Below are 21,517 nucleotides of genomic sequence, written 5' to 3'. Positions count from 1 at the left end.
AGTATTATCAACAGCTGCTCTCAAATGCTACTTGAGAGGTTCAGGGGTGCCTTTTTTTCTCTCTTTTTGTGCCAGGGATTGAATACAGGGGTGTTTAGCAACTAAGCCATGCCCCTAGCACTATTTATTTATTTACTTATTTATGTTTATTTTAAAGGAAGTTAGTCTTTTTAAAAAAATTTATTTTTTATGTGGTGCTGAGGATTGAACCCAGTGCCTCACATGTGCTAGGCAAGCTCTCTACCACTGAGCCACACCCAGCCCCCATTTTATTTTTTTATTTTGAGACAGAGTCTCAATAAATTCCTTGGGGCCTCACTAAGTTTCTGAGGCTGGCTTTGAACTCATGATCCTTCTGCCTCAGCCTCCTGAGTTGCTGGATGTACCATCATGTCCTGCCAGGGCTGCCTTCTGACTGAAAGTGTAGACTAGGTGACTTGTAACAAAGCTGCCATTGTATAGCAACATGTTGTCTTCATATACCTTTGGGATAGCTGATGATAAGACATTCCTTGGTAATGCCATTGGGTGATATCTTTAAGAAAGAAATGACTTGGATTCAAGTTTGCTCCTGGAGAAGAACTCATATCAACTGCAATAGAGAATATAGCCAACTGCTACATCACAGGATTTATGTATCATTGTGCTTTGTGCCTCTGAATCAAAAATCAAAGGAAGTTTTCCTACATAATCATTGCCATCTAAGAACATAAATAAGTCCACAAGAACAAGATAGGCCCTCCATATTGGAACAGTGGGTGAACAACCTCTTCCCTGAATTAACAACCTCATAAACCCATAGTTCTATTACAGCTTAATGCTCCTCAATATTTCTGCCTTTTCCAACTGTAAACATTTTCAAATATCTCTAAGATCCCATCCATAGAGAACAAGTTACTTAGCAGTTAACTATTAAAATAAATAAATCGACCACTTGGTAAGAGCAACAGTGGGATGGGTTCATTGATTGAGAAAAAGAAAGCTACAAGGGAACCCATGATGAACAGACTAGCTTGGCTATGTCAAAAGTATACCATATGTAAGCTGTGGGGCCCAACTTGAAAGAGGCAGTCCGTGGCCTTCCTCGGCTAGATATCATCTGACTTTCTAATTCTATATTATCATTCTGAAGTTCAATCAAGAACCCTAAATAGAAAGGAAACATTGATGACTATATTACAGAGGTCAACTACCTTCTCAACATTACATTTCTACAAGTTAGATAATTTACTCCGGGACTATTCCATATTGTAAAATTTATAATAAAATCTCCCCAAAATACCTCTCAAGTGAACTAAATTTAACATTATAATGGCACAAGAAATAAATTCTACTAAGCCTTCGTGTTTACATTTTACAGGCTTTAAAGAATCAACAACTAATTTTTTTTATTAACAAACAGAGAACTCATATCAATTGGACTAACCAAACCAAAGAAAAATTAATAGAGATAGCTAACATTTATTGAATATATCTTATATGCTAGGTACTGTGTTAAGATGTACTTGTTTCATTTAATTCTCACAAAATTCTATGAGATTCATAACATTATTTTTCCCCATTTTATATGTGAGGAAGCTCTCATACGTTGAGTAACTTGCCCAAGTTATACAGCTAGTATCTGGTAGAGTCCTGGATACACACCCAGGTTGTCTGTTTTGAGTCTACATTTTTACTACTGTGGGAGAAATTAAGGATTATATTTGAGTTCTCCTCATACTTCAAGGCATTATTCCTCTCTGTATATGAAGGCAGTTCCTTGACAGAATATAAAGTTTATGAATATGTTAGAAAGCCTTTCAGAAGCTGTTTCATCAATTCATATCCATTGAAAATGGTAATTGATTATTTACATGCAAAGATTCCAACAATTACATCAAGTGTGGATAATTTGAGAAAAGGTGCCTTAGGAAACTACACATCTTGCAATAATTAATGGGTGATACATTAATGCCTGTGAAGGCAAAATAATTGTAGTAGTAGTAATAAGGAGCTTACCATGTGCCAAGTATTATTTTAAGCTCTTGTGTTAACTCATATATTCCTCATAGCAATCTTATGAACACAGTCTATTATTAACCCAATATGGTTGAAGAAACTGAGGCATGGATGGGTTAAGTAATTTCCTCAAGGTCACACAATTATTAAGTTGGAGAGCCAATGTTTGATCCCAGATTGTTGGAGCCATATTTTGTGATCATAAGCATCATGACCTGCTGATTGTTGTGGTGTGTATAAACAATGAGCAAGGATCACAATGCCCTTTACCAAAGCTGTGAGAAACTTTAACAAGGGCTAAACTATAATTTCTTAGAGAAGCTGTGTAGTGACTGTGTGACATAGTTTCTTTAAACATGAAAAGCTTTCATTTTTTTTTCATCCCAACTGGTCCATACTGTACGAGCACCTGCTGGGGAAGGAGTACATTCATGGGAATTAACTGGATGAAAATATTATGAGGTTCTGCACCACATGTTAAGGGAGGAGAGTTTTCAAAGCAGAGTTAAGATTTTTTGTAGATGCTGTTTGTAGATCTTATAATTGTGTATATACATTGTAAAGCAAGAGCTGGACATATTGCCCCAGAGACAACCTAAAGCTCTGGTATGTATAAACAAGCAATGTATTCTACTCTCTTTATTGTAAAACTTTTTCAAAACTATAAGTGAACACTCAGTAGGGCACTAAAGCCAAATCAGAGGTCCATTCTTCCAATGGCTTTTTGTTGTTTAGCTAGAGGGAATGTATTTTGGATGCATTGAAGCCTTAGCCTTGGATCATTTTGATTGCTGGGGGTAGATACCCACTAAAGCAATAAAAAATACCAAGTGGCTTAGGACAACATATCAGAATTAACATCTTAGGAAATCAAGAAAGAAGGAAATTGATGAGACTTGTGGGGTCAGGATATGGAAAATAGAGAGTTTGTAATTCTCCTAGTCTGATTCCTGTTCGGTATTTTGAATGTTGTATATTTATGTAGTAGCACTTTATGAGTACTTGAGCTTATATATCCCAATTTTTCCTGACTGTTGTAAAAGGTGGTAATTATTATTTTCACCTAGAGGATGAAGAAATTTAAGCTTAAAGAAGTTAAATGGCCCAGAATTTTGGAGCTAAAGTAGCAAAGATGGAACAGGGAATTCAAACTTTTTAGCATCACATGCAGTATCTTTTTTTTTTTGAACTGGAGATTGAACCCAGGGGCACTAAGCCACATGCTCAGTCCTTCTTTTCTTTTTTCCTCAGTCCTTTTTATTTTGAGACAGGGTTTTGCTAAGTTGTGTGGTGCCTTGCTAAGTTCTAAGGCTGGCCTCAAACTTGTAATCCTCCCACCTTAGCCTCCCTAGTTGCTGGGATTATAGGTGTGTGCCACTGTGCCCAACACATGCAGTATCTTTTGTACCTCCCAGGAACTTCATATGATATCATGATTATGATAGGTTTAATTTAAGAGATTACACAAGGAAATCACACATGCACACACATGCACGCACACCCCTATGCTTTTGGAACAAAGTATCACAATTCTAGCTTCATTTTATCAAAATTATATCATTTCTATGAAATGGACTGCATTTGGGCAAAGATATTTGTAATATCTTTGATATCTTTGATATGCCTGATCTTCAAGCTTTCAGGGGGATACTTGATTTCTCCTGTTTCCCTTTGGTGGAAGTCAAGCTTTGCTAATACATTTAATCACAGACTAGAAAAAACAAAGTGACCTAGTGTTGAACTGGCTAACAAGAATGACAAACAGTACTAACTTCTCTCTGTTTTAGTACATTAGGTTGAACATAAACTACTGTTTGTCACCATTCAGCAGGTCTCTTTGTAGGTTTTGAGCTATTTAACATCAATATGTGTAAAGGCTCTGCACACAAATTGCTGACTCTAAAGTAGCATGATATGGTGAAGAGGCCAAGCTTTAGACTCAAGCACTTATGAGTTAGCATCCTGGTGTAATTAGTGGTAAATTGCTTCATTAGACAAGTTATGGAGCTCCTCTTAGCCTCAGGTTTCTCATGTGTATAATGGGGCCAAAAATACCCACTTTGTATGGCTGTTGTGAATATTCTATGTACGTAAAACACTGCCATAGATACCTGGTTACATGGTAGGCCATGATTTCTATTATCTGAGGAATCATTAAGTTCCATAATTACCTCAATTCCTTTACAAGTTAAACTGATCACAAGGTTCATTTAGTTCTTATTTTAAAGGCTAGCTGTGCTGGAATAATTGGTATGATGCAAGAGCAAAGTCACAAAAGGTTTCTCATAGAATGTATATCACATAAAATTGATTAGCCATACAGTAATATCTTCCAATATGCATACAATTTTATTAATTTTTGATTAGCTACCTACACTTTCACATTGTAGATATAGATGGAAAGTTCTGTGTTAAACTTTTTATAATATAAAGTAGACAACATAGTTAACTAGAACTGATTTATTTAATTATATGTGTCTTTAGAATTGTTGATAGAAACTTTATGTGGTGTGTATGTAGCCAGCTGAGGCTGTTTAAGGGAATAGCCATGTTAATAATTGTCCCCTCTCCTTACACAAGATATAATGCTTACCACCTAGACCTCTGTAGAAACAGAAATAAGGAACATTAATATTTATACAGTTCCTTTAAATTATTTTTGAAAAAAATAATGAAAAAGCCTTTAGGTGGGAAAATTACTTTTGTGTGATCACCTAAACTTTTGGACAGATAATAAATATAGGTCTTCTCAGAAATTTATACTTAAGGCAGTTCTTTTAATCACAGGCAGGTTCATCTAACTGCCTGTGACACCTAGAAGAATAGTGCTAGAAATATTATCTCTCATGGAGAAAAAGAGATGGCAGTTGTGAAGCTGGTCAGACAGTACTTAAAATTGGGAATTAAGACCCTTTGTCATCTCTCATACAAAGTATCGTGGAAAAGCTGGAAAATTTGTCATGTGGACTTTAAATAAATGTTGGCTTCTCTTATTTTTTTCTTTGAAGATAGTTTATTTTAGTTTTTATCCAGTTAAAGGTTAATACTCTTTGCATTGTACGTTGCTTTTTAAAAATTATAAACTGTGTCATATATCCTAGTGGGAGATTAAAATATATAGCATAAAGAATAACAATAAAATGGACATCCTTCTATTCACACCAGATTAAAATGTAAGACATTGCCTTTACCACTGAAACTTTCTGCTGTTCCTCCTGACCCCACCCCTTTGATTGCCATACCAAGTATGGTGCGATTATTCTCTTGCTTTTCCCCACCTATGGTTTTGTCACTTATCCATGTTTTCCTATGAAATATGTAATTTCACTTTGCCTGATTTTATACTTTGTATAAAATAAAATTATTCTGTGTATTCATCTGTTTCTTTTTCTCCCTAACATTGTTTTTCAGATTGATTCTTGTTGAAATGCTCAGCAATAATTTCCGTTGCTGCAAAATGTTCCTTCTTCTATCACACTTTATCCTTTCTACTATTGATAGACTTTTGAGTTATTTCTAGTTTTTTTGTTACTATAAATAATGCTGCTATGAACAATTTGGAAATATCTACTGGTTTACCTGTGTGGTAGGCTGAATAATGGCTGCCCAAAGATTAGCTGTCCACATGCTAATCTGTAGAAACTGTAAAAATGTTACCATACTTGGTAAGGGGGATATTGAAGATTAAACTAAGGATCTTGAAATGATGAAATTATCCTGGAATATTTGCATGTGTCCAAAGAGGTCACAGAGTTTCATATAGCAGGGAGGTGTGTGTGTATGTGGGTGTCAGAATTAGAGAGAGAACCCAAAATATGCTGCTACCCTGGTTTGAAGCACATTGAAGATGCAGACTTGAACCATGAACCAAGAAATGTAGGTGACAGATAGCATCTAGAAAGAGCAAGCAAATGGACTTTTCTCCAGAGCCTTCAGAAAGAACAAAGCTCTTCCAACTTTCATTTGTTTTTATTTTGAGTCACTAAATTTTTTAGTAATTTGCTAAAACACCAATAGGAAACATATAAACTTTGTAAGACTTTCTTTGTCATTATATATGTAGGAGTACAATTATTGGGTCAAGGTATAGGCACATTATCAAATTTACTAGTTTATGACAAAGTGTTTTCAAAAATAGCTGTACCAATTATACTCTTTCTAGCAATATGTACTAATTCCTGTTGCTCTGTATTCTTGCTAACAGTTTATACTGTCATATTTAAAAACTTGCTAGTGTGTTGAAAATGGTATTTCATTGTGGTTTAAATTTAAATTTTCATTTTCCTGATCATTTAAGAACTCAGTCAACCAGTGTCCCCCTAGGAGATGGTGATAAGATCAGGGCAATTTATCTGAATTACAAAAAGAGCAATACCTGACAACTTCATAAAATTTCTTTTCAAGCTCACATAAATTTTCCCAGTATAAAAAGACTCTTCAGAAATGTATGGTAACATTAACATTAAATGATAAAATCAACTTTGAAAAATTAGGCAGTTATTTTCTAATGTTACCTCTAAGTTGTTTTTCTTTCTTTTTCTTTTCAGCTTGTTAAAAAACATGATGGGGGGTGCTGGGGTTGTGGCTCAGCGGTAGAGCATTTGCCTAGCACATGCGAGGCCCTGGGTTTGATCCTCAGCACCACATAAAAATAAATAAATAAAGGTATTGTGTCCAATAACTACTACTAAATAAATAAATATTTAAAAAAAAAAACATGATGGGGAGTATGTTGAAAGAGGTGGAGAAAAAGGAGATTCCAACTGAATGGATGCAACATATTTTAAAATACAACATAAAGGAAAATGTTAAGTAAAATAATGTATTATAAGTAGGGGACTTTCCACAAGATGATAAGATGAGCAGTTTTTGCATCATTCTGTCCTGTGATCGAGAGATATTCCTAAAGAATGCTTGTTTATAGAATCTTAAGTAGGATGGTGTTGGCTACGTCTGATGAGTAATAAATTGTACTAAACCTGTTTTATAAGTCTATGTGATTTTCTAAGAGTTAACTGACTCTATCAATTACATATATAATTTTTAGAATGTATTCACAATTGCTACTCTAGCTGCCATTCTAAGTGTTTTTGGGAAGTCTTTTTAGGAGTTCCCCAACAGAATTATGTTGCTGTTGTCTTTTAGTTGATTGAAATATTCTATTTTTGTCAAATATATTAATTAATTTCCCTTTAAGAGTTTTAACAACCCTATTTTCATAAAAAATCCATGCAACTGAACATGACTTTGACATCTTATGATAATACCAGGTCAACGGATAACCTTCTGTAGTACATTACCTACACACAATGTGAAAATATGAACACACGGATGTTGTGCTTTGGAGTTTATCAAATAAATTCTTATATCCTTCTTGAACATAATTTCAGGTTTCCCCACAATTTGTTTAGATTTAATTGTGATAAAACTTGTTCAACAACCAAATTATGTAGTGTAGTACACCATTCTACTCAATAAGGGAAGGGCACTTCTATTATATGGTAGGAACAAGACCAATTTGAATAGCATAAAATTTTTCCTTTAGTAGAATAATTTTTTCAACATTCATCTGTAACCAGTTCACAGTTGCCAATAATATTTTGACTTGTTGGGCATCTTTTCTCTTTGTAGGAAAATATTCTTAGTCTCACAACAGTCTGTTATTATCATAAATACAGTAGCTCCTCCTTTGAGAAGATCACAGATAATTTATTCTACTCTTGTAGGGTTCTGCATGTAAACTGAATGTTTCTGGAATTTTGGCATCATATTCACACAATCGGAGACTCTTAACTAGTCATTTAAAATTATCCAAGGTTCAGTTTGATAATCTTGATCTTTTGCTGCATTGTCCTCTTCAAGGTCAATGTGGAGATGGGGAAGAAAGATTTCTGGAATGAAAGGGCTTCTGATGGGGAAGGGAATGAGTATGGGACTAGTCAGCCCTAGGGATTCACTAGGACATGTGGTGGCAAGTATCATGCTGTTTCCAAGTCCTTTCCCAGTGGAAGGTGCCTGTTTTTCTAGCCTGGGTAGAAAAACAGTGGCTGCACACACTGCTGTGACAAGAGGACTTGTTTGTGTCATTGTATCAACTGGTTTAAGTTTGTGGAACTTTTTAGGGGAACTGACCATCTGGCTACTACTTCTTAGTTTCCAGTATTCGTCCTTTGGATAATCAAAATCCTATAATCATTCAAAACAAAGATTTTCAAATAGCAAAAAAAAAAGAAAAGAAAAAAAAATCCTATGTCACATGAGAGATTGTGATGTTTAACACTTAGCCATGGAGAAAGTCAGAGTCAGAGAGCTGAAAAAGCCATCCGTTTCACATATTACAACACTGCCCAACTCTAATATCTGGGCAATATTTCTACTCTTTGTTCTCTGATTTTCAGATAATATCAAGTTCCTTTGGCAGTCTGTGTAGCAATTCAGTTGGATCTAATTTTTATAATAAAGAGTTTTATTGCCCAGATAAGAGCTTAAAAATAATAGGACCATTTAGACTTAGGATACCTTAGACCCACTTATATCCTGCCAAAATATATAGTGCAATGGTATTAGTTTTGCATATACTTATATTATTTATGAAAATCGACCTGTTTCCATCTTGACAGCTGCCTTCTGGTATAGCTTGCTTGCGTATTTTGCTGGCAATCCAATAACACAATGACTTCTCTTTTTGGAGAGCACTCTTGAAGCTGTAGTGCTGTCCTGTATGATATTGTCATTACCAAGAGGTAACTATGCTAATTTTACTGCTTTCTAAGCTACTTTTCTTCCTATCATTTTTCTCATGTCATAATAAAAATCACTTATGATTAAGTAAATATATTTTATTCCCTTTTACATATATATCCATATATATATATATATATATATATATATATATATATATATATATATGGTTTTTATTTTGTCAATTTTTCTATTTTAGAATAGTCTCTTACTGTTCTAATTAGTGTTGCTTTAAAATGTATTTTAATTTCACATATTTTTGTCATCATATTTTAACAAAAACTTTTTAAAACAAATTTCATTTTAAAATGCTTTAAAACTTTTAAAAGCAGACTTTAAGAAATTACTTTTTAATGTTAGACTTCTGTTAAACAGTAGTAGTAATTTTCACATATTAATAAGAAAACCTAAATACATTTAAAATATGTAATTGAATATACACTATGCTACTAGAAATTATGGTAATTTGCTATAAATATGGAAACGGTCAGGACCTTACTGAGAATGACTATGATCATTCTATTTGGGGGCCACTTTTCAAGTTGTCTCATTTGACTGTGGTGGAAAGGACTAAAAACACTCTGTTGGAGGTGGTCCTTGTTAGGTTTTAATGAATGGATGAGACAAGCTGTCCAGTGTGCAGTGACATCTGTTTTCTTATTCCTGACTGCTTTTCATGCATCACTGTCTTGACCTTGGCCTTCTCTGTATTCTCTGGTTCCTGACCATCTGTCTAGCACCCGAACTATAGCTCCATGCTGACGGATTCCTTGTCTGTGTCTGCAGACTTCTGGTTCCACCTTACAGCCTAGTTTTCCTGATTCATTGCAGTTCTTGATGGTCCCATTGTGACAGGAAGAAAGATGCTCCTGGCTAGCTGACCCTTCCCATAGCACTCTCTTCAGGTATTGGCTTTTTCAGGACATGTTAATTTCACATGATAAAGCTTATAAAGCATGGGGTGGCATTTTCACTCTACTTACAATATATCTGCATACTTGCAATATATCTATAGTAGGTATCTGCGCCATGTACTAAAGCAGCTTAAGAATTTATCATTTTTCTTTTTACCACCTAATCTGCATTTTGGTTTCAGATGTGCAGTGTGGTCCTTCCGCTTTTCTGTTCCCCACCAACCAGAGATGTACTTGTATTTAGTTTAAGAAAGATAAATAATAATGATGACAGCATGATGGGATCAAAAGAAAAGAGCCTAGTTAGGAAGAACAGAGAAATAGGATCAGTAAACAAAGTTTATTTTAGCAATTTAATAAAGGAGGGATACTGCTTCAAATAACATGGCGATAACAGTCTCTTTCAAAACCTCATATTACATTTTTTATGGTGTCTGTTAACCACTAATTAAATTTGGAAGTCTTAAATGAAAGCATGCCCATTAAATATTTACCAGCTGGAGCCGACTTATGCACATGTACAAATTGCTCTACCACCAACTCTGCCAATTCAGGTGTTTAGAAGAGTGAAGCTTCAAAACATAAATATTTTTGTTAATATTTTATATTATTCATAATTCTTGTTGTTTGTGAAAGAAATCAGAGAGACAAGATTTTTGTTTCCTATAGAGTAATGACATTCTGCAAAATACATACTAAGAACAGTGATAATTTTGTACATTTTCCAAACAAGAACTCAATTAGGAGGCCCAAAGCATTAGCTATCATTACCATATGCTGTGTCTTTGTTTTTACACAATCACATATCAAGTCTTCCATCAATTCAGAATAATTAGTTGTTCTTTCTATGGAGAAAGGCTGAATAATACATTTCAAATCATTAAAGACTAATCAAAAAATTCAAGAACTTAGCCTTCCAAGTATTTTTCTGTAAAATGATGTCTAATGATAATTTATAACTGTAAGGAGATGCTTTTATGAATTGGAATTAAATGAGTATTACTAATTGATGAACCAGTGAAAGCAATTTTCTTTTGAGCTTCAGAGATTTTGGCAATCTATTGGCTAGAGATTCAATGGATTATTTATTTTATACTTTGTATTTCCATTAGCTTCTCAACACTAAAACTCCATAAGGCATTTGAAAATGAACATAGATGAAAGATGTGTCTGAACTTTGTCTCCAAAACTTTATTTGGGGTGGTAAGATAGTGGAGTGATGGGAAAAGTATTTAGGTCCAGTCCATTAAGCCTTCAGGGATGTGGAAGAAAAATATAACAAAATAAAATAAAACTAATAAACCAATCCTGTAAACTCTAAAGCATGATTTACAGTCTATTTCTTTTGGACCACAGAGACCTTGGATTTACTAAGTGACCCTCTAATTCAGTGAGTCTTAGTCTTGACCAATAGCCAGAAGTCAGATCTCCTGCATACCCCTCCTTAGGATTTAACTGGTGAAGGTTGGCCTAAGACATCCCTTAGCTTCCCAGGTAATTCTGAAATTAGTAAGGGTTACCAATGACTAATTTATTGCAATGCACACTTAACAGTGCTTATAGCCTGAAGAAATACCACATATACATGTATCCCTATATCACTTTTCTTTTATAATTGATGGACATACTAAGTACAAATTCATTTGAAAGACTCATGGAATGAATGAGCTTCTGTCATCAGTTTATTAGACTTGAAAAGTTTGAGCATCTTGCCTTTAAGACCCAATGTGGAGTTGAGATTATGGTTTAAGAAAAAATCCTAACAGGTTAAATAGTGCTCATAACTAGTTCTTGGCTTAATCAAGAGCAGAAGAAAATTTTGCTAAAGTGCTGAGGATAGAAACACTTCAATACAAGGGAGGATAAAAGAGATAAGAGGTAACCCATCATTGCTATAAGCCTGAGACCTACCTGAGACTCTTAACCCTGGCTCCTGCTGTGGAGTGGCTTCTCTGAGAAAACAGAAAGAGGGATGGATTACTTTTGTGCCTCAAGACTTCTCATGTGCCTTTAAAATATGTACTTTGAAACATCATACATGAATGGAGTATAACTTCTCATTCTTCTGGTTTTACAGGATGTAAATCACACTGGTCGTGTAGTCATATATGCACAGAGGGTAATAATATCTGATTCATTCTACTATTATTCCTACCCAATACCCCCTCCCATCCCTTCACTCCCCTCTGCCTCATTCAAAGTAACTCTATTCTTCCCTAGCCTCCCTGACCCTTTATTGTGAATTAGCATCTGCAGATCAGAGAAAACATTCAACCTGGTTTATTTGGGATTGGCTTATTTTGCTTAGCATGATATTCTCCAGCTCTATCTATTTACATACAGGTTAATGCCATCAGTAATTCCTGTTCTTCAGGTAATTTAGGGGATATAGCTCAGTTCTCTTGCAAAAAAGTAAAAATTGCTTTTGCCCTCAGGATTTTATCTCTCTAAATGTTTAAAATCATAGCTGAGTGCCACATATAAAAAATAGGTCTGCACAACAGACACTGAGGAGATCCCTGCACTTTTCAAGAGTAATTATGCTTAAAATACCCGATAGGAAAAATATTATGACATAAAAATACTCGAAGCAAGAAGAGCCCACCACAATCATAAGAAACTCATTCCAGATTTTAACAACCTTATTAAAGAAGCTCTTACCTTAATTTATTAGAAATCTTTCCTGTTATAGGTCATTTCTTGTTCTTTTGTCCTAAGGGAGATGAATAAAAATTGTGCACCATTCTCATTGTGATATTTCATTACAGACCTAGAGGCATTTGTTAGCTTTCTATTCCATTTTCCATTTTTAGAAACAAATAAGCCCAATGTTCCTACCTTATTGGTCCCTTTTCTTTCATATCCAGCTTTCTGTGAATCTTTGTTGGTGAATGTGGCAAAACCCTGGTGATTGTTAGTTTAAAAGTTATAGATTGGGTGAAGTTCTTGTCCTTACCTAAGTCACCTTACTTTTATTCCAAATTCTTTTACTGAAAATAATAAATAAATAAATAAACATATAAATAAATAGATAGATAAATAAAAATATATACACAAATTTTGAGGTATCACCACTATATGGAAATGACCCATAGTCAACTCAACCTCAAAACATCTGTGATGAAACTCCCCACTTTGAAATCTGTTCCCCACTCAGTGAATCACCCCACCACCCACCCTGCACCAGAAAAATGCAGTTTTGTAATTCTTCTCCTTTCACAACCTTTCATTAAATTAATCATTTGAGTCCTAGTGGTTCTATCTTCTAAATATCTTTCAATTCAGTCCATTTTCTGCCACCACTACTGCCACTAACTGCCATTGCAGCCCAGAGATGAACTGGATTTCTTGTTTCCAGTTCATTTTTTTACATGTGTTCAGAAAAGTCTTTCTAAAATTATCACCCACCTTCTTTTTTAAAAATAAATTATTTATTTATTTTAATCAGGTATATATGACAGCAGAATGCATTTTTATTCATTGTACACAATTGCAGCATAACAGACATTTCTCCTGTTGTACACAATGTGTTGCACCATATGTGCAGTCATACATGTACCTAGGGTAATGATGTCCATCTCATTCCACCATCTTCTTAAAACCCTCTAGTGACATTTCCACCCCTTCCTTTATGATAAATTTTCAGTTCTAAACCTGGTCACCAGGACCCCTAATCAGCATCCTCCTGGTCTTTCCTGCCCCATCTCTACCTCTTCCCACAAGAACCATCCACCCTTTCTTTCTTATCTTTAAATTGACCAACTTTTTATTACCTGTGGGCTTTGAACATACTATTCCCTTTTTCAGGAAGACTTTCCTTACCCCTCCTCATTCTTTCCCTCCTTCTTCTGGATAATTCTTATTGACCCTCCAGGGATCAGCCTGAGAAGTTTACTTTCTTTGGGAGGTTTTCTGCGCCCTTGGACTAGTGTGGTCCCAGACTTTGTGCCATAAACCCCATTTCCCCTCCCATTGCACTCATTTGTCCTTGTTACTTGACTGGTGATATCTATTTTTAAATATCTTCTGTTATTGAACTTTCCTTCCCTGGTTAATGTTAGAGTCATATATTTCTTTAATAATTTCCCTAATTTTCTTCATCTTCTAAAATTAATTTATGCCTCAAATTTGGGCTCAATTTTCTAAATTGGAAGATTACCTAGAGATTAACATACACATAAGGAAGTGTGCACTTGCATCAGCTCTTCTGACCTCACATTAGATAAGATTAACTTGATTCTAAGGTTTGAATTAATTTGTGAGAATTATCCTACAGGGTCAAAGCATGTCTCAAGATGCTTTATTTAAAAAAAAACACTGAGACTTCATGGAATAAATCTCTCTTTCTAGCTTATGAATGGGAAGATTGATATTTACCATATATATCAATATGGTTATTTTTTTTCCTCTCAAGTTACAAGTTTACCAGAGTTGGTTGAATGGTGGTGGTGATGGTGGCATGGGGGGGGGGGGGCGGGGTGTAGTTTATGACATTTTTGTGGTCCCTGGTCATACTGAAGCATCCCAGTGTCTATTCTCCTGTGATTTTGGAAACTTCAGTGTTGAATATTCCATAGGCTTGCTGGTTGGTACTCAGTTGGATTTTGGTGGAAATGAGACTTTTTTGTTCTAGAGATGCAGACTGACATAAAGGTAATGCCTACTTCAGAATGGATTTTCAAGTTCAGGTCATCACCATCCACTCCAGGGATATGCAGCCATCTAAATATGTGCCACTCTCCTTGTTCTTTCCCATTGTAAGGCTTTCCCCATCAATGAATTTTATTGATCTCACTAGTGACTAAACTCATCATTTATAATAGTGGTTCTCATGTCAGAATCATATAGGAACATTTAAAAATATCAATATCTAGTACTGATTGATTCAATTTATGATGGATTGGAATACAGGCATTGGTCATTTTGGAAACTCTCACATACAGTCAGTCATCAAAGGATGTACCTAACCTTGTTAAATAAATTGATTCATCAAACTTCTTTGCTCTCTTCGTGTGTTAATTTTTACTTCGCCTCAAACTACCCCATCTTAGTAAATGGCATTTCCATTCATGTAGTTTCTGTAATTGAAACCTGAGACTCATTTTTCTTTCTCTGTTCTCTCCTTTCCAACCAATTGATCAAAAAGTACTGTAGATACAACTACCCACATATCTGTTTACTTTTATTTAACTCTATTTACCTTTTCTTAACCCAGACCATCTTTATGCTTTATCTGGACTCCTGAGCTACCTGGTAGTTCCTATTCCAATTCTGTATGATCCTCAACCAACTTCTTAGTTTTTAAGAATGGTCTTACTTTTTAAAAACCAAATATTTCAAACATTTAGGTAAGAATAGGTTATCTATGTTCATGAAATCTTACCATCATACTATATTTGCTTCATATACCTTTTCTATAAGTGGGTGGAATAAATTTTTATTATATAGCATTTAATTTAAAAAAATTATTTCATAGAATGCATTTTCACTTTAGAGCTTAACATAGTGAAAAAATGACATTTTTTTTGCATTTTTATATTTGTAGACAGTTTATCTTAGGACAATGTGCCAAACATGTTTGAGTTCTTAGTTTAGAATTTGTAATATTTTGATAACATCTTCAAGGGAGACCTCCTTTACTTAAGAAGTAGCAGTCTTTCCTTTTGTCTTTCATTACCAGAACAAACACAGAAGATGTTTGGTCATGTATTATGTTAATAAAGCTGGATCCTCTTTTACAGATTGGTAAATTAAAAAGCAAGTCTCATACATAATGTTTAGTTGCACTGTGAGTCCTGTGAGAAGCTCAAATCCTGTGATGGAAAACAATCCCATCAACTCACTGAAATGAGGAATTCAATCTCATAATTTCTTTCTTTCTTTCTTTTTTTTAAATTTTTTGACAGTCACAGCATTTTATTTATTTAGTCTATTTCATTCAATCATCTGCCACATTGTTCTGGGCACCACCAGTATTACTGTCATTATTAATGTCATTTGGAGACAGCTATGCTTTAAAAAAAATCTGGGTTGGATCTCCATGATACTTAACTCCTGGTCAAAATTTTTTTCTTTACTCAAAAGTAACCCCTACTCCAAGAGAAAGATCAGGAAAGACTGAGATATATTTGCAAAAAAAATTATCTCCAGTAAAAACAATTCATAGTTCATGATCTCTCATGAGGGCTTTCTTTTTGGGGAGAGTTGTTTCTTATAAATGTTTGCTAATACATCAACCTGCCCAAGGAATCACAAAGGGAAATGAGGAATAGCTTCCAGAGAACAAGCAGATGCTCTCCAGGGAAGAAGCCCTCATGGCTCCTAAGGGTGACAGCACCATTCTGCCAAGTTAAAGGGACAGAGTTAGAGAACCTCTCTCCCCACAGGCCAATAGTAATAAAGTACATTCAGGATAATCAGGGAGGTAGTAACCAGCTGGAAAACCCAGAGGTTAGGATCTCTAGAGAGGAATGTGGGTGTGACTGAGTAAGCTAGGGCTGGATGAAGAAAGCCACAGAAAACAGGAGAGTGGGGAACAATCCACGTTTCCAAAGAGGACCCACAGAAAGATGGCACCACTACTGAAGGCATCCTGTGCTGTTCCTAGGAGATGAGTGCACACGGAATGAATGATACAGATCAAGTAGAAAGCGAAGTGCTTCCCTCCTTTGTCAACAACACTGGAGGAGAACCACTGCTGATGCACAGGTGGGAGCAGGTGCCCCAGGGAAAAGAACAGCTGCCTGAGTTGTGGCCCTGAATTGAAGGGGCAATCTAGCAGTGGCCATCACACTCTGCCTACCACAGAGCACTGTGTCCCTGGGGCTGTGTGCAAGGAAGGATCACTGCTGGCTGGCAACATCAGGGAGACTGTGTCCTGGTCCTCTGCTCTGGGTTCTTGGCAGGTCCTTTGGGCCTTTATACAACTGCTTAGTTGAGGAGATAAGATCCTGCCTCACAGGTGCCTAACAAATATATTATGGAAGTGTCATTTCATTTTGGTTTAGAAAGGTGAGAAAAAAATTAGAAGAGATGTTTTACTCAGGAACAGGGAGCACAGGCTCACCAGCAAGCAAATCTAGTACTTGTTTCAGCCCTGAAGACAGAGAGGGACCAGCACAGCCCAGGACCTCAGAGGGGGAGGCTGCAAGTCTGCTGCCATTCAAGTTTTCTGCAGAACTGGGAAAGCCAGAGTTTTTTTCTTATTTCTTTCTTAGGTAACAACTAGTCTACACAAGCTCAACCAGAGCATAAAAATGAACATTGAGAGGGTCTTAAATACCTTTGTAGGACAGGCACTTTTAGAGTGTAGAAAGATCATCAAGTAAACACAGCACCCCCCAAAAGAGAGTCTGAATGTAAAAGCGGAGAGGAAGTTTTGGCTTTCTCCTTTAACTGTATTTTTGGCGCTTTGTCCTGTAAGCAATCAAGATGGAGAGAGATGCTATCCCAAAGAGGAAAGTCTGCAGGAACCAGAGTAGTTGAGCCCAACTGTCTGTGATTCCTTTATACCTTTAAACCAAGCTCCAGGACAGCTCCTCTTGCTCTCTGCCTCAAGCCTCCCAGGGAGGAAGCGAGATTCTACTGGAGAGGTTGCACAATACCATGGCATATAAGGACTCTCCCATTGAATCAGCCAGGCAAGCCAATACCCATTATGCAGGAGGGTGGGATGGTGGTTCACCAAATACTGAGTAAAGTAGCCCAGGGGTCCAAGGCTCTGATAAGGACACTCTGAGACCAGAGGACAATACACGTGTAGTAGCCAAAGGAATGGGTGATGACTGTGAACCAGAACAGACTGTCCCTCCAGAAGTAGGCTGTACCATCTGCTAAGGTCCCCATCTCTGCAGCATCTCCAGGGGAATGAGCAGCCACACAGTTCATCAGCAAAGGTTAATGCTGTGAGTGTCAAAATGTCTGCCTTGGCAACTTGGTACCATACATCTCCATGGACATAGTCAGAAACAACTTGTCCAAGGACTAGGGACCGTGGAAAGTGAGGGATGCTACCAGAAAGTAGTATATCTTGGATCAAGGATTCAGATCAGCAGCTAGATACATACTTAGGAGCAAAACAGTAATAACCCTCTCTCTAGCCTTGGGAATAGAAAGATGTCTAGTGACACATGAATAAGTTTGTTGCAATCCACACCATCCTGGAGAAATGCCGATCAGCCTCCTAGGACACCACACAGGACATTCCATCTTCAGGAGAGCCACCTTCTCATTCCTAGTTGTTCTTATAAAGAAATAAAATTTATTGTTAGAATTGAAACCTCCTCTATACTTTTCCCTAATGCCATTTTCTCCCTTACTTTCTACAGGTGACTACTAATATAAATTTGGTATTTATTTTTCTCATGCATATTTTATATTTTTATTCCATATTTGAATCAATAAATAATATTTCATATTGTTTTAAAAAACTTACCAGTTTTTTACATAGAGTACATAGATGGTATTAGACTGCAGCTTGTTCTAGTTAACATTTAAAAAAAAATTTTTAGATGTAGATGAACACAATATCTTTATTTTTATTTATTTATTTTTATGTGGTGCTGAGGATTGAACTCAGTGCCTCACATGTGCTAGGCAAGTGCTCTAACACTGAGCTACAGCACCAGCCCAATATGTCTTTGATATTTGTTCATGTTGATACAAGTAGCTCTAATTTATTCATTTAAATTGTTGTATAATGTGATATCAAATAGAGATGTGATAATTTACTTGTTTTTATGTTGATCAGCACGCAAGTGACTTCTTAGTTTTTATTTTCATAAGTGATTTTTTAGTGAACATTTGTGTTTCCCTCTTCTGTATGTGTGCAAAAACATCTCTACATATATGCCAGGGAGTGAACACTGGGGACTCAGGGTCTTAAAAACTTTTCTATATTTTGCATAACTGTAGCACAATTAAAAATAAATTATTTAAAAATAGTATTCAGCCCCTACAATATGCCAGGATGAAGCAGTAAATCAGTAAATAAGAAGAGAAATTTCTGCTGAGATCTTATATTCTAGTCAGTGGAGAACAAGTAAACTAGTAAGATAATTTCAGAGAATACTAATTGCCAGAGAGTGAACCATGTCCTTCTTCTGCTTCAGGTTCTTCCACAGATTTCCATTGCATTAATTCCTTTACAGGCCAAGAAGTCTTGTCACCATTTGGTCCCTGTCCAGCTCTTTCATTCTCCCTTTGGCTTCCTACACTGTACCACATTAACTGTGGTGTCTTTTGAACTTTATGTTTTTTGTTTGTTTGTTCAGGACTTTTGTAGGAACTATCCATCTTCCTGGAAAGTTCTTTTCCTCTTTCTTTGCCTCTCTTATGCACCTTGTTCTTTTCCTCAGTATCACTTATCACAGTCTATCTTTAAATATTCATGTGTCATCTGCCTCACCTAGTAGATTGCAAGCTCTTATTTTGCTTTACTGCTGAGTAAAACTCCATCGTGTATATATGCCACATTTTTTTTTTATCCATTCATCCACTGAAGGGCTCTAGGTTGGCTCCACAGTTTACTTATTGTGAATTGTGCTGCTATAAACATTGATGTGGCTGTATCCCTGTAGTATGCTATTTTTAAATCCTTTGGGTATAGTCTGAAGAGAGGGATAGCTGGGTCAAATGGTGGTTCAATTCCTAGATTTCCAAGGAATTTCCATACTGCTTTCCATATTGGCTGTACCAATTTGCAGTCCCACCAGCAATGTATGAAGACTCAAACTGGGTGTCAACATACTTTATATATAAACAGAGATATGAAAAAATTGTGGCATATATGTATAATAAGAATTGTAATGCAAAAAAAATACACGTATAAAGGCATGAATTGGCGTAAACATACTCTATATACAAAAATATGAAAAATTGTATTCTATATGTGTAATAAGAATTGTAATGCATTCTGATGTTGTGTATTAAAAAATAAAATAAAATAAATAAAACTGAAAAAAAAGAGTTCATCCAAATCTTAGGGGGGGGGAGAAGGAATGCTGGTTTTATTTTCAGTGATACCAAAAAATTGGTTTTCTCTTACCTCCTTAGAGAGTGGCTAAGAAATAAGCATCCCCATCTTGAAACTTCAAATATTTACAGAGGTAAGAATGGGTAAGGTTGAACTTTGATCAATGAAGCACAGATCCTTCTATAGCTTCAAAGAGATAGTTGAAGTGTAAAAGTAGCACTATTGACATTTTGGACCAGACAATTCTTTATTGTGAAAACTGTTCTATGCAAAGTAGGATTTTGGCAACATCCCTGGCCTCTACCTCAGAGATGCCACTAGCAACCAGCCCAAAACCACGGAAACCAAAAATGTTTCTAGGAATTGCAAAGTGATCAGTGAAGAACACATGTCTCCAGTCAAACACCATTATCTAAATTCTCCAATTTCCTTTCACTATAGTTAACATTACCAACTACTCTGCTTAGACCAAAATGGAGGTGTTTCTGTGACTGTAAGAATTTCATTGCTAAATTCAGAAAAAGTCTCAGGCAAACAGCTCAAGTTAGTCATATTAATCAGGCTGTGCTGTGTGTTATTAGTTCATCTTAAATAAAATGCAACAAAATTGCCTAGCAATAGCTTTCTCTAGTACCTAAAATGAGCTTCTAATTTCTTCAAGACAGTTTTACGATGATAAGCTGGGGGAAAAATGTGAATTTAGTGTAATTTTAGCAAATTTGGTTAAAAGGTATTTTAAACTAAGATTTGACCATATGTGAAATAGATTACATTATTTTTCACTTGCAATGAAACCATAAAATTCATCTAAGCAAAATGGAATTATATATTAAGTCTTTAAGAGAGAATGATTTTCACAAATAAGTTTAACTTTCAAAATCCAAACACTTAAATAAAATTAAAAGCCCAGTGATTTATAATTGCATTTTCGGCCAAGGTTTTTTTTTTTTTTTTTTTTAATTGCATGTTTATCCAATCCACTCGTTTGTTTCAGCAAATTAAAAAGGTTGAAGAGAAAATGATTTACTCAAGGGCACAAAGCTAGTATTATGCTCTCAATATGTAGGCATTCTAAATATAGCAATGCAAACTAATTGAAAATTTACTGATGAAAGCAAAACTAGGTTAAACAGTGTTCCTCTTGCTGAAAACTCATTGCTTAATCACTAAACAAATACTTATTGAGTCCTTACTTTAAGTGCTGAAGGGAGGGAGTTCAATATTACTTTCCCTACAAAATGCTAGACTTGATGGGCACCAGGAAATCACTGATCTCTATCCACTGGGATATTAGCAAATATTGGCAATATTAAGTGTAACAGTAACTTTTTTTGGTACTAGGAATTGAACCCAGGGGTCCTTAAACACTGAGTCACATCCCCAAGTATTTAAAATATTTTTTTTTAAATTTTGAGACAGGGTCTCGCTAAGTCATGTAGGACACCTTGCTAATTTGCTAAGGTTGGCTTTGATCTTGTGATCCTCCTGCCTCAGTTTCCCAAGCCCCTGGGATTACAGATGGGTGGCACAGCTCCTGGCTATAACAGTAACTCTTATTGATCATTATGTGCAAGGTCTTATGTTCAACAATTTGTATTATTTTTTCTTTACCATTTTCATTAATTTTATAGAGTATTTATGAACAATATGTATATTTCCTATATTAAATTATATAAATGTGTATACATATATGTTACACACACACACACACACACACACACACACACACACACACTTCTATAGTTTAAACACACACATCAAGCACCTAAGATTTGGTATGTGACTTATTTAGCTAGTTGAATGTGTCAGTGTTTACAAGTGATGAAGCCAGAGTTTGAGTCTAACTCTGGAAATTCTGCTTTGTACTCTGCTCGCTGGCAAAATCATTTAC

General features: G+C 35.6%; 1 pseudogene across 1 annotated transcript; it reads right to left on the bottom strand.

Annotated features, from left to right (window-relative positions):
- Window positions 1-17,044: 17,044 nt before the first annotated feature.
- Window positions 17,045-17,498, bottom strand: LOC308659078 (transmembrane protein 254-like; annotated as a pseudogene). Its single transcript has 2 exons — window positions 17,239-17,498; window positions 17,045-17,157 (listed from the first exon to the last, which is right to left on the bottom strand). The product of its transcript is annotated as a transmembrane protein 254-like (transcript).
- Window positions 17,499-21,517: the final 4,019 nt, after the last annotated feature.

Source organism: Spermophilus citellus, assembly GCF_964194105.1.
Source record: "Spermophilus citellus genome assembly, chromosome: 10".
Lineage (NCBI taxonomy): Eukaryota > Metazoa > Chordata > Mammalia > Rodentia > Sciuridae > Spermophilus > Spermophilus citellus.
The sequence above is the reverse complement of the archived record's forward strand: the minus strand, read 5'-3'. Positions and strand labels throughout refer to the sequence as shown.